The sequence below is a fragment of the Echinops telfairi genome, unplaced genomic scaffold, assembly GCF_000313985.2.
Source record: "Echinops telfairi isolate 266 unplaced genomic scaffold, ASM31398v2 ScPeMD7_7473;HRSCAF=8511, whole genome shotgun sequence".
Classification (NCBI taxonomy): domain Eukaryota; kingdom Metazoa; phylum Chordata; class Mammalia; order Afrosoricida; family Tenrecidae; genus Echinops; species Echinops telfairi.
Genome location: NW_022111377.1, coordinates 8,255,582 through 8,267,307, shown reverse-complemented (window position 1 = coordinate 8,267,307; position 11,726 = coordinate 8,255,582).

Genomic DNA, 11,726 nt, shown 5'->3' with positions numbered 1-11,726 from the left:
AATTCATAGCAAAAAACATTCCCAGAAAGAAAACTCCAGGTCCAAATGGTGTAACTGATTAATTCCACCAAACATTTAAGGAATAGACGAAGCCCTGCCCAGACTGGGTTAAATGTAAAGACTAAATAAAAGTAAAATAAATAAATAAAAAGGTAGGCTGGTGATTCATTCCCTCTGGAGTTGTTTACCTAACTTGCTTCTTTCAAAGTTGCTTCCTATAAAAGTAACTGTCGTGGGAAGCATTCTAAGGTAGAACTATTCAAATCTGGTCAAGCCCGTCTGTACAATCTGACTCATACCAGGGAGGAACCCTTTTGTTCATTTACATAACTAGTACCTGTTTATGCAAACCGTTTGAAAAAGTAGAGGGGACATGACACTCTGTAATCCATTTTATGATCCAGCAAAACTCTGACTTTAAAACTTGACTAAAACATTGCTAAAATTTACAAATCAACATTCTTTATGAATATAGATGCAAAAACACATTTGAAAAGTATTTACAAATCATATCCAGAAAGATGAAAAAAAAAGAAACATTGTGACCCTGTAGGATTTCACTTAGACTGGTTTAGCATTACCCAACCAAGTAATATTACACATTACAGTTATGAAATAAAGAATGGAAATATCAATATGTTCAGAGAAAATGGAAAAGTCTCAAATAAAATGATTTTAAAAGAAAAAAACCAAAAAGCTCTCAACAAACTAGAATAGAAAATCAAAATCCTCATACTGGACCAATAGGCAACATCATGATAAACGGAGAAAAGATTGAAATTGTCCAGGATTTCATCTTGTTTGGATCCACAATCAAGGCTCATAAAAGCAGGAGTCAGGGGGTCAAACAATGATTGCATTGCATTGGGCAAATCTGCTGCACAAGACCCAAAAGCAAGGATGTTAATTTGAGGACTAAAGTGTAACTGGTCCAAGCCATGTATTTTCAATTGCCTCATATTCCTATGAAAGTTGGACATCGAATAAGGAAGACCAAAGAAAAATTAATTCATAGGAATTATGGTGCTAGTGAAAAATATTGTCAAAAGCATAAAGAAATCTGTCTTTGAAGTAGTACAGTCAGAATGCTCCTTAGAGGCAAGGATGGTGAGACTTTGTCTCATATACTTCAGACATGTTGTCAGGAGAGACTGGTCCCTGACACCATACTTGGTAAAGAGACAGCAAACAAGAGGAAGGCCCTCAACAGGATGGATTGGCACAGTGTCTACAACAGTGGGCTCAAACACAAGAACAACTGTGAAGATGATACAGGCTCGGGCAGTGTTTCATGCTGTTGTACATAGGGCCACTATGAGTCTGAGTAAATTCAGCAGCACCTAACAACAGCTTGCTTGCTGAATGCTTGAAGGGGTCTTTTGCAGCTGATTTGCCCAGTGGATAGCAATCATGGGTCCAAGGGGAATGAAATTCTGGACAGCTTCAATTTCTTCACTGCTTTTCGTGATGCTGTTCATTGGTGTAACTGCGGTGAGTGATTCTGTCTTCTTTACGTGGAGACGTAAGGCCGTTGTCTTTCACCTTCATCAACAAGTGCGTCCAGTTTGTCTTCACTTTCTGCAAGCGAGGTTATGCCATGTGCATATCTCAGGCTGCTGATCCATTTTCCCCCAATCCCGATGTCATGTTCTGTGCTCTTCTTAGATCCAGGCCTCTCTCTTATTTGTTCAGGATATAGATAGACTAGGTAAGGTGAAAGATATAGCCTGGCCCCACAATTTTTCCAATTTTAAGTGACACAATATTCCCATTTTCTGTTTCAACAACTGCCTCTTGATTCATTTCCAGCTTCTGCATGAGCACAATTAATTGTTCTAGGATACTCATTCTTCACAATGTTATGTAAAATTTGTTATGATCCGTACAGTTGAATGCCCCTGTGTATTCAACAGTCAAGAAAACACAGATAAACGTCCCTCTGGTGCCCTCTGCTTTCAGCCAAGATGCAGCTGACATCAGCAAGGATATTATCTCCTTCCAGCCAGGGTGCAGTGTAGCAACGATGAAAAACTGAAACATACAACTTTCCTCTTGTTTCTAAATGCTTCCTCCCCCCGCACTATCATGATCTCAATTCTACCTTACAAATCTGGCTACACCAGAGAATGTACACTGGTACACATAGGAACTGGAAACACAGGGAATCCAGGACAGATGAACCCCTCAGGACCAGTGGTGAGAGTGGCGGTACCAGGAGGGAAAGGGGAAGGTGGGGGAGAAAGGGGGATCCGATCACAAGGATCTACATATAACCCCCTCCCTGGGGGACAGACAACAGAAAAGTGAACGAAGGGAGACATTGGACAGTGTAAGACATGACAAAATAATGATAATTTATAAATTAGCAAGACTTCATGAGGAAGGGAAAGGGAGGGGGGAAATGAGGAGCTGATACCAAGGGCTCAAGTAGAAAGCAAATGTTTTGAGAATGATGAGGGCAAAAATTGTACAAATGTGCTTGACACAATGGATGGATGTATGGATTGTGATAAGAGCTGTACGAGTCCCCAATAAAATGATTAAGATAAAAAAGGATATCATCTTCTGAATCCAGCTTGACTTCCTTGCTCATGTATAGCCACAGCAATTTTTGAATTGGTTCCAGCAAAATTTTGTTAGTGTATTATATTAACGATACTGTTTAATAATGCCCATCTTTTGTTTGGTCACCTTTCTTTGGAACGGGCATGGATATGCATCTCTTCCTGTCTGTTGGCAGCATCACTGCCTTCCAAACTCTTTGGCATAGATGATGGAGCCCTTACTGTGACATCTGTTTGTGGAAGCATTTCCATTGGTATCCCACCGATTCTGAAGTCTTGTTTTTTTGCACAATTTCCTTTGGCATGGGTTGCGTATTATAGATACAAACACAAGAGCATTTAAGAGATAATAAATACAAATTGCTTCTCATGTAGAGGTAGATAAAAATTTCTAGAAGTGAAATTAAATTTACTAATTTAAAAAATGAAATAAAAGTAAAGCTTTGGCTTCTCAAAGTACTAGGAAAATGAAAAAGCAAGACATCTATTGGAGAAAATATTTGTAACATATAACCGACAACAGACTTGGGTCTGGAACATATTACACATACACATATATGCTGCAAAAAACTACTGAAAGGCAAACAACCAAATAAATAAGTGGACAAATTCTTAAAAGAAGATGGATTGTTGTCAATATGGGTGCTCAACACCACTTCAAGGTAACAGTAATTGAAAACCACCAAGAAATAGCTTATTAGAATGGATAAAACATTGAGAATATCAAAGAATACAGAGATACCAGAACACTTAAATGTGGGGTGCAACTAGTTTAGAAAGTTGAAAGTTGTTTTTTTAAAAAAAATAAATTTAAGCATACGCATACTCTCTGATCCAGCAATTCTATTGCTAGGTATTTATCTAAGAGAAGTGAACATTGTATCTGCAAAAAGACTTGTACAAGATATGTCTAATAGTGTTATTAGTAGTAACCAGAAATTGGAAAAGTTCAAATATAAATCTCATTGGGAGAAGAGACATTTTATGACACCTGACAAAAGAATACCATTCAAGAGTAAAAAATATGAACTATGGCAGCAGTACATGAAATTAAACGATGCATTGCACTGGGCAGATCTGCTGTCAAGGACTTCTTTTGAAGTGTTGAAGAAAAAGGATGTTGCTTTGAGGACTCAGGTGTGCCTGACCCAAGCAAGGATATTTTTAATCATCTCGTATGCAAGTGAGCGCTTGACAATTAATGAAGAAGACCGGGGAAAAATCAATGCACTTGAATTATGATGCTGATAAAGAGTGTTGAACATACCATGGACTGCCAGAAGGACAAAGCAAATCTATCTGAGAGGGAGTACAGCCAAACGGTTCTTAGAAGCGAGGAAGGCAAGGTTATGCCCCTTGTACTTAGCTCATGTTTTCAGGAGGGCTAGTCCCTGGGAAAGGACATCATGTTTGGTGAGAAAAGAACCCCTCCATGCAATGACTGACACCGTGCTGGCACCGTGGGCTCATACACGATCATTGTGAGGGTAGTGCAGTGTTTTCTTGCGTTGTACACAGGGTCACTACGAGTCGGAACTGACTTGAGGGCACTAACCAACCACAGTCCTAGAATAACATGGATAAATCTCACAAAACTTATTGTTGCACAATAGAAGCCAGACACAAAGTCTGGTCCCTCCCGATAAGAAGTTTAACAGGAAAGATCAACCGAATATGCAGAGAAAGAAATCTGAACGGGTGGTGCTGTTTGTAAGCCACGGACTACTTACAAGCAGCCAACCCAGAAATTTGGCAGTTCAAGCCACCAGACTCGTGGCAGACGAAAGATGAGGCTTTCGGTTGCCGTGAAGATGTACAGCCCCAGCAACCTGTGTGGGGTCATTGTACCTCACAGAGTGCCTGGGACCTAGAGTCCACTCAATGGCCGTGGGTTTAGATGATGAGGATGGCTGGGAAGTAAGCGAGAGGCAATGGGAATGCTGATTATTATCGGTATTTAAAGGTATCACAACTCATCAAACTGGACGCATAAGACCTGTGTATTTTGTTGTAAGCAATTATACTCAATATTAAATTAAGGGAAAGACTTCTCAGATGAGGGTTACAGGTTGGGCAGCCCACAGGGGGCGTCCTCCCCTCTCTTAGAGGGTCTCAATGAGACAGAACCATCTAGAAGGCAGTGAGTTTGGTTTCTGCTTGGGTTTCTTTTTCCCTCTGACCACATCAAAGGTCGACACAGACAACGAAGTGCTAGGTAATAAGTGGGGGCCAGAGCTCACCCACAGTTGCCTTGGAGGTCAGGCCTGGGGATCTGCTGCTGAGAGGTCACAGCTTTGAGAACCCCGTGGAGTGTCATTCTGTTCTGGTGGTCATGAGATAGAATCAGGGAATGGCAACAAGTAGCCACAGCCACCAGAACTCTCGGAGAATACCTTCCTCTGGCTCCAAGCCACCTGGTCTTGCGACTTTGTTCCTGCAGTCCTAGGAAAGATCGAGATGGTCCTTTGAAAGGCACAGGGAGGAGCCCATTCAGAATCAGAACCTAAAACATGTATCCTATCCACACTGGGTCGCCCTTGACTGTGCCTGACCTCCTGCATTTTTTCCCCTTGGGATATTTGTGGATTGGTGGCCTCCTGGAGTTCCCTGTTCAACGAAAGGACAATAGCCCTTGAGCTTTTGACTTCTTCAGTGGACATCCTGGCAAATAGCAGTGGCAATATTGGAGATAATAACTTTCTACTGATGATATCATAGGATGGGTGGGGGGAAGATGGTCTGTGGAGGTGACAGACTCTCCTTTTACTGTTTTTATTCCCTTTAAGGGATTGCCGAAGAACAAAATTGTCCATCTCACCACGGCCAGGTATATGGAGCTTTATTTCATCGATGACAAGAACAACTTAGCCAAGGATAAACAGCAGAATAGTTAGGACTTCAAACCAATTTTTAAAATGCCAAGCAACTACGCTCTCTTTTAGAGGGGATCGATAGCTTGTGCTATCAATCATCCGCACTGTTTCAGAAGGGCAAATGTTCAAATTCTGCTTGTGAGATTTCAAACGAATGAAGAGAAATGTCATGAAATGAGGTCTTATCTGTTGTCTCACACTCTTTTGTTCCTGATAAGTCACCCTTGCACAGTAATAAAGGCAAAGAGTGTGCATGCGGACCAATGGTTCCTGGGTTGATTTGGAATGGTGACTCCCCTTCATTTGTTTCACTACATGCCCTCAATTATTCTCTCCGAGGAGAAACATCAGTTTGCTTTTGACTCCATTTTTCGAAGGAGAGGAGAACGAAAGTGAATTTTGCTCAGAGGTACATGTGTGCTCTTTGAACGAGCCAGGAATACCCCCAGGATGTTAGCAAAGCAAACACTTAGACAAGAGTTGGTCATTTGATCAGTTAGCTACTGATCAAATGCTGGCAGAATGACATCTATATATTGGAGTCTCTACACTTGCCAGAACTGAGGCTTGGTATGTTGATAGCAGTGCTTCTCAGATCTTCACATGCATCCACATGAGAGGTTTGTTAAGATCCAGGAGACCGTAACAAGCTCCTACATAATGCTAAGGCCGCTGGGTCACGGACCATAGAGTATCAGCATCTGGCTGCTAGTCCTGGCTGCTCTATGCTTCCTCTCTACCTGTCCCCTTCTTGATGCACACGTGCTCCTATGGACAGGGAAAGGAACCCTCCCTAGGTGCTGACTTTTCTTAGGGACAATTTTGAACCAGGGTGCTTTATTCAGTATCAGAGTGCTAGGCAGGCTTCCTGGGCTACAGGAAAAGAGTGAAGGGTGGGCGGTTTGGTTTCTTTGTTTTGCTTTTCTTCTACTGCTGTTCAAATCGATGGGTTCCTGTGACCCATCATGACAACACGAGAGACAGAGAGAAGGAAGGGGTTTCAGAAGGATGTGGGTGGGTGTGAGATAAGAATTTTGCTCTGTGGGTAAATCAAGGTCAAGCTGTGTTCAGCTCCAGACCAGGCAATACTGAGTACACAACGCCATCTTTTACCTCTCCTTATCGCTCTCTGTGTCATCGGGATAGGGGTTGAACACTGGAATACCTCACGAAGCAGAGCGACGTCCAGATGTGGATTTACTAAGCATTACACAGGGAACATAGGGAGTGCAGCAGGAGCTTGGGGCATCTGGTAAAAACAACAACTATGTGGTTTGCCCTAAAGCCATGCATCTTCTACAATCGATCCAATAAGAACGTAAAAGATACACAAACATCCAAGATAAGCACTCACTTCTTTGGGAAATCCAAATCAGGGCTCCGGGCCTCAGAGAAAATGAATGGGTTTGGTTTAAAATAAAATAGCATGGAACCTGTTCCATTTCCCTTTGAGAGGAAGAACAGCATGCTAGAGCTGGGAGAGACCTGAAAGGTCATTTAAGTCACCCTCCATGTTTGATAAGGGAGGACGCCCAGGCGCTGGGCACTCAGTGAGTCTGGGGCAAACCTAGGCGCAGGGCCAGGGCCCCTCGTTGCCAATTCAGTGCTTCCCCATCACAGAGTTGTCCTGTTCAGGACGCGCTGGGCTTTCACTCACCGTCGGAAGGCGCTCACCCCCTGAGAAGTAGAGCTGCCGTGAGCCGATCTGGGTTATGGGAGGTGTTTGTGAACTGCTGTGGTTTAATTCAGATAATTATCTTTGAAGAACTCAGCAAGCACAAACCTTCCATCCGGGCTATTTTTTAATAGCAACAATGACGTCCTCTGAGTTGCTCTTGTCTTATGTTACCTTTAATAGTCATTGCAGCCCAAAAAGCAGGAATACTTTTCTCTGTCTTACAGAGCAGGAGACTGAGGTTCAGAGACATTAAGGAAATTGCCCAAAGCCACACAATTGAAGGAGACCAGTAAAAGCCTGCTATTGCCGCTCTCATTTCTGCCTTTGTCTTTTGTTTTTGCTTTCAGGAAATTCTTTTCAAATCACCAAATTAAAAACATCAGGAGGAAGCACAGGATAAAAAGAAAGTTGTATGAGGAAGATATTTGCATTGAACAAAAGGCACCATCACACTCACAGGGCAATGTAAATGGCTTACTCTCTAAGAGTGTAATTCAGAAGAATTGACCAGCAACCAATGAATGGGGGGGCATGAACCTTAATAGCTTTTCCCTTGGTAGATGTAAAACCGGGCCCAGCTATTAACCTTTAGTTGCTGATGGGTAGGGGTGTGCCTTTTCTGGGTTTCTGGGTCTGTCAGCTCCATTGTAAGTTGACTTTGGCATAAATTGAAAACCTCTTAATTTTTAAAGAAAAATTTTAATGTCCTTTATTATCAGAATGTTTATAATTCTAAGCTCTGAACACTTGGAAGTCAACATCTGAGAAGGATAACACCAGTAAGTTAGATTACGACACTTTATGTAGTATAGATGGTAAGATGTTGAAAGGCAAATCAAAACAGATAGGCATAAGTAGCAACTGAAACGTGTCATCAATTGGGAACTACCTGAAGTTCAAAATAGTTTTGTTTACATATTGTTGTTTTCGTTGGCATCCAAGTCATCAGATAGCTAATTTTTCTCTAAAGCTTCTTCTGAAGGAAGTGACAGAAAGTCACCCTTCCATGACAGTTATGGAAATTTATCAGAGGACAAGAGAGATTCACCTCCTTCCCTAAAATCAGGTTACACAACCACAGCGGTAAATAGAAATGGTTATGCCCAATTCCCAATTTTATTTCTCATTTCCTTGGTCTCCATTCCCTTCCTCAGTCTGCAGCAGGTAAATTCAGCTAAATGGTTGCGATTCTAGCATTTTCCTAGAGGAAGTGGTAAGAGGACTTTTTAGAATTGAACTATCACAGCTATAGAAAAGATGATATGGGCCAATGTATAAGAGCAACTTCAGCAACAAAAATGAAGATAGTGCAAAATACAAATGGTTGTCAAAGGAACTCCGGAGCTTCCGAGGGCAGAAAATACTCCCAGGTTGACTTTGTGTTTTTTTCTAATAAGGGGTTGTAATAACAAATATTTGAATATGTTGGGATTGGTAATATCTATTCATTAATTCCTTCCAACAGATAGCCATTTTTGTTCTCTCATTTATGACGCATAGATACTGAGGGAAATGTGACAGTGTGTATGTGTGTGGGGTGGAAGTGGTGGTGGGGGTGGGGGTGGTGGCGGACATTAAAGGATGTTAGAGCCCTAAAAGACATCTCTTAGCTCTGAGGGGAGGTGGTGTGTTTAAGGGAGAAGATGTCACCACATCCGGGGATTTTTCTCTCAGTCAGGACATTAGTTATTTGTGTTCTCTCACCCACAGTTTCTGGGACTTAGCGTCCACCACCTGGGTCAAATGGTCAGGGTTTCCTGTGCTCTGTTTCATAACCCCAAAAGGAGTGACTCACAAGTGATAGGTAAGGGGAAGGCCATGTATGATCAGAGGGAGGTCAGGAAAAAATGGGCAGCAGGGAAGGACACTGAGCCCTTTATGAGAGTCAAAGATAACAGAGACAAAGACTTTCGTACATCACGATGCCATCGTGGTAATCTTGGAGTAGATGCTTGGCTAGATCCATAAGCTGAACCAGGGAGAGAGGGAGAGTAGGAGCCTATTCATGTACCACTATCTATCTATCTGTCTATCTGTCTGTCTACCTACATACCTACCTACCAATCTGACAGAATATTTGTATGTATGCATTTACCTTTGCTGCAAATATATCCATGAATGTGGTGGAGCATACCGGGCACAAGATTATGAAAACTTCGTAAACTTAACCAACACCTTGAGCGACTGAGTTGCTGGGCCTGGGGAATCAACACTGCAGTCTCAGGAGGCACCAAGGTCAATTGTAACACCATTCACAAAGAAAATGTTTTGGTGAGTGGGGACTTGGGTCTTAAAAGCTCATGTGCAGCCATGTAAGGTGCAAATGTTGGTCGCTCCCTGTCTAGAGGAAAGAAGAGCGATGAAAACGGAAACACGCATGAAAACAATTGACCAGCTTATTGGTTGGATAGAGACTGGTGATCCCCAAGGATTATAGGACTTAGGTACCCTTCAAGTCTGTCACTGAACTCCACCCCTGTTAGGACAGTCAAACGTTTCAGATCAAAAGGGCAGGATTTAAAAAAACAAACAAACAAACAAAAAAAAAAGGGCAGGATTTATCCGAGGATAGAGGGTTAGGATTGTCAAGGATTTTGCCTTGCCTGGATCCACGATCAATGTTCATGGAAGCAGGAAGTCAAGGAATTGATCAGACAACACAGTGCATCGGCCAAATCTCTTACACAAGATACCCTTAAAGTGTTGAAAACCAAGGATGTTGCTTTGAGGACTAAGGTGTGCCTCACCCAAGCCATGATATGTTTAATCTCCTCTTATGCATGAGAAAGTTGGACATTGAATAAGGAAGACCAAAGAAGAATCAATGCATTTGAATTATGGTGCAAGTGAAAAATATTGAACATACTACGGACTTCCATTAAAAAAAACCCCAAATCTGTCTTGGTAGAAGCACAACCAGGATGCGCCTTAGAGATAGACTTTGTCTCACATACTTTGGCTATGTTGTCAGGAGAGATCAGTCAAGGAGGGAAGGCCCTGAAGGAGATGGATTGACACCGTGGCTGCAACGATGGGCTCAGACATCAGAACAATTGTAAGGAGGGCGCAGGACTGGTGGTGTTTCATTCTGTTGTAAGTAGGGTCATTATGAGTCAGACTGACTCAACGAAACCTGACAACAACAACAACAGCAGCAGCAGCAGCAGCAACAATGTGCTGGCTGGAAGGGCCTCTCTTTGGTGAGGAGTATGATGTAAGCCGGTAGTGATGACTTACATGGCTGGATGTTTCCCAGCCCTAGCTAGAGGTGACACAGGTGTTAACGGGTGAACGGGAAGATACTAGCATACAAGAGAGAAAAGAAAAAACAAAGATAGGGGACAAGGTAAGCTATGGGGAGGCTTAATAAATTGTCTAAATTGTTGAGTGCAAAAATGATCTGAAGCATAAAGGTCCACCTAATTCACAATAAAAAGTCGAAAAGAAAAAGGAAATAATCACAAACTGGTGGCAATGGCAATGTTCACCGTGTGTTTAGAAGGCATTGTGGCATAAAATAAGGGGGATATTTTTTAAAGTTAAAGAAAAAAATAAATGATTCATGGGCTGACATTATATTGAAGGATAACTTGGAGGATAGCTTGTCCCTTAACACATTTTTAAAATATAAGACTTTTTTTTAGAAATTAGATTCAGTTATTTTCTTTTTTACTTTGGAAGGAAAAGGAGTCAAGGAACCAAAACAATTTTCTAATGAAATGTTAAGGGCTTGCTATTTTCTATTCCTGAGAAGCTTCCCATTTGGTAGTGGATTCTGAACAGTCTTCTGAACATGAAAGAGTTAACCACAAGTTTACCACAGCCTGACACTGATGAAAATTAAAGGGTTTTATCAGATTTTAAAAAGGAGGGGGTGTGTGTGTTGAAATCTACTCTTGTTCTTTCTCCGAAATCTAAAAACAGTTTTTCCTTGAACCTTTGAAACCTATTTCTTGGGACAGAGTAATATTCTTTTAGTAGAAATATGCTAAATCAATAAATTCCACCCACAATCTTCGGAAAGAGCATAGAGTGTTCTGAGAAATTAGACAATAGAGGAGACGATTTTTCAATTGGATAGTAATGGAATTTCCCTGAGATTAACAAAAATAACAGACACACAAAATAACTGAATAGGTAAATAACAGGGCCACTATGAGTCAGAATTGAGTTGATGGCCCACTGTTAAAACGAAACGGCTTACCGTCCTGCTGGGAGGGCAATGACCTAATCCATAGAGTGGTGAAGAGATAGTGCTTATTAGTCAGCTATTGGGCAAGTCTATAGAGAGCCTGGGTGGGACAAATGGCCTCGCACATCTCTACTAGCCGAACCATTGGCAGGTCAAATCCATCACAGGAGTCTTGGCAGACCGGCCCAGAGATTTGCTTCTGGGAAGTCACAACCTTCAGCATCCTGTCACACAGGATCGACATGAGACAGGAATCAATGTGACAGCAACTGTTTTCGTTTGGATTTTAAAATATTACTTAACCTCCCATCAAGTGGGAATTTGTTGTTTGAACGACCTTTTCACAGGGGTCGCCCGATTCATAACAGCAGCAAAATGACAGTTACGAAGTAGCAATGAAAATAATTTTATGGTTGGGG